A 2833-nucleotide genomic window follows, 5' to 3' on the forward strand; every position below is an offset into this window, starting at 1 on the left:
CACCCATGTCTGTCGCATGCCCCTGCACCTGTCTGACCTGACGTCACACAAATCACGCAGGCAAGCCGCTTACCTTGCAGCAGCGTCAAGTTATAAAATACGCTATTCTTGCCGTTTTCTTCTCGTGAGTATATAATCCAACGTAAGTATCTGCCCCCAAAAGCGAACAAAGAACAGTATTCTTCGGCTAGCAGTGCAATAAAGAAAAAAGAAACTCTTTGGCTACCAGACAGGCATGATGGACAAATTATACTCCCTTTCACGATAACTTGGCGAACTGTGGGGGTTGCAGCCCCCGCTATCCAATACGAGCGTCGAAGCAAGGCACTTGAAAACACTTCATAGTCGAGGCCACTGAGGCCGTGTTACCGCCTCAGCAACAGCACCGTCCGCGAAAAAAGTAGTTCTATGTTTATTTTTTTGTTAACGGCAACTGAACTCGCCCGATTCAATCGTCGTCGAAAATATACGAAGAAATAAAGAATCAAGATTATCTTTAAACCATAAAAGTGCCGCCACATCCGTATCCGCTCCCGTTCTTTTTTTCTTTGTTTTTCTTGTAGCGCTTTGGTCGTTGGCGATCGCAGCCGTGTGCTCGAGTACTTCCGCTTAAAACATCGTCCTGGTATTAGCACCTACCACAGATTCGCGGGTAAATTGAGCGTATGGTTGTTTCATGAACTGTGCCCGAAGAGCTTGCAGTTCTAGCGGAGAAGAATGCTGAGGCGGTGGACACTCAAACGAAGTTGGTTGCTTTCGCAGCAGACGACAGTCGGTTGCTTGGCGCAGTGACACACACGCTACCCTGACTTAATGTCGCGTGCCCCGCTTCGACCCCTTGTTCAGTCGCGGAGGCCGTAGCCTCCATAGTTCGTCAAGTTGCCGTGAAAGGGAATATAGAAAGGGCGGTATAACAAGTCAGGATGGCCGAGCGGTCCAAGGCGCTGCGTTCAGGTCGCAGTCCGGTTTTTCGGGCGTGGGTTCGAATCCCACTTCTGACATTGTTATATATATATATATTTTTTAATTTCAATTAATGTCCGCAGCCTTATGTAAAAAAATATCAATAACTCTCTAGCTTGCACGATAGAAGTTATTGTGTTAAATTTAGCGGAAAAATGAAGCCGCTAAATTTAGCGTGACATGCTCCCCACTAATATAGCTGTAAATTGTAACGTCACATGGCATGGCGTCACGCGACACTGTGACGTCCACGTGACAAGAAATTCCCTCTAAATTTAGCGGGTTCATTTTCTAGCTAAACTTGGCGAAAGCTTTTCTGCGCTACATTTAGCAGAAATTTAGTTTCACGTGAGTCAAAATGTCGTCATGGTGGCATGGGACGTCACAGTGTATCGCGATGTTATGGATGTCACAGTGACTCATGATGAACTTCCGCCGGGATGCAAGGCCGCTTTCTTTAAACACGGATGTACGCGTCGCATATCGCAGAAATCGCTGAATATCACTTATGGCATTTTATGGCACTTTATTGCAAAAAAAACTAAAAAAATCTCTATCCGCATTTACACTTTATCGAACATATGTATCTTCGTTCACGCATTTGTGTCGTCAGCCACAGCACCTTGTTGTCCTCCCATTTAAAACACCTTGCGGCCTTTATATAAATATGCATTTGGCAATATTTGCCGTGTATATTTCTTATGTGTCTCAATAAATAACGTCACAAATATCACCTACCCAAGCAGGAAAACATGCAGCAATTACGGGGTACGTTAATGTTACTATTTTTGTCTCGTACGAAGGGGATACAACGTTTAAATTTGTGAGCAGAACATTATTCGACTAGCGCTCGATGCGTTCTACCTACTGCAAAGCGCAAAGGTACGTCAGGATGGCCGAGCGGTCTAAGGCGCTGCGTTCAGGTCGCAGTCCGGATCTTCCGGGCGTGGGTTCGAATCCCACTTCTGACACTACTTCTGCTTCAATCAATGTCTGTATAATTATAGCCGACATCTTACGACCTGTTTAGCCACGAGGGTGGAATTCTGACAACGCAGAGGCGGACTGCGCCTTTTGCCGCCTGTCCTGAATAAGGATGAACGGAAGGATGTAGAAAAATGTATCAAGAGTGGAACATATTCAACATTAAGCATCAATCCTTTTTCTTTCTATAAAACCATACGCCCAAAATGCCCCTTCGTGCGTTCATTAATGAGTGAGACATGACAGAAAGTGGTCTCAAACTTTCTGCCATGTCTCACTCATTAATGAAAGTGGTTTCAAAGTTCAAAGCCCAGCTTGAGTTATGCATGCTTAGAGAAGTCCCTATCCCTTAGAAATTTAAACCAATTGATTAAAATTGTCTAAACTCATCATAGGAGTCATTGTTCTGTGCTATCGATGGATATTAGGACGTGTACTATTCCCTAAAAAAGACCCAGTTAATGCAGAGAGTGAGCGAGGCGTTGGTGCTCAATCTCATTAAATTCCAATCGGGCTCAGGTATGCCCATAGACAGTGCAATCCTGGAGTTTTACCTGAAGTCAACGGTAGTGCAGTACGAAGGAAGAAAGTGCATACAAAAAGAAGGTGTTTCTAGCGGGTCATCAGTCGCACCAATCTTAGCCGAAGTTTATCCAAACTCTTTTGATCGTGTAGTGCACGATAATCTACATGAGTTGTCCCCATATGATGGCAATAGGGAGACGGTATGTAGACGACATCCTGGTATGCATGAATGCTTTAATAAGATCAACGGCTCCAGAATTCAAGTTTAAAATTCATAAACAAGAAGGTGTTCGACGGTTTCCTTGATTTACGTATTCACGTGAATCAAGGGTTACATTTTGAATACGGAAAAGAAAGTTCG

General features: G+C 44.3%; 2 non-coding genes across 2 annotated transcripts; both read left to right on the plus strand.

The window, feature by feature from the left end:
• The first annotated feature begins 917 nt into the window (after positions 1 to 917).
• Positions 918 to 1001, plus strand: Trnal-uag. The gene has a single exon. It is a non-coding gene; the product is annotated as a tRNA-Leu (tRNA).
• Positions 1002 to 1849: 848 nt separating this feature from the next.
• Trnal-cag lies at positions 1850 to 1934 on the plus strand. Its single transcript has one exon. It is a non-coding gene; the product is annotated as a tRNA-Leu (tRNA).
• The last annotated feature ends 899 nt before the right edge of the window (positions 1935 to 2833 follow it).

This window comes from Ixodes scapularis, unplaced genomic scaffold (assembly GCF_016920785.2).
Source record: "Ixodes scapularis isolate PalLabHiFi unplaced genomic scaffold, ASM1692078v2 PGA_scaffold4__175_contigs__length_147842914, whole genome shotgun sequence".
Taxonomy (NCBI): Eukaryota; Metazoa; Arthropoda; class Arachnida; order Ixodida; family Ixodidae; genus Ixodes; species Ixodes scapularis.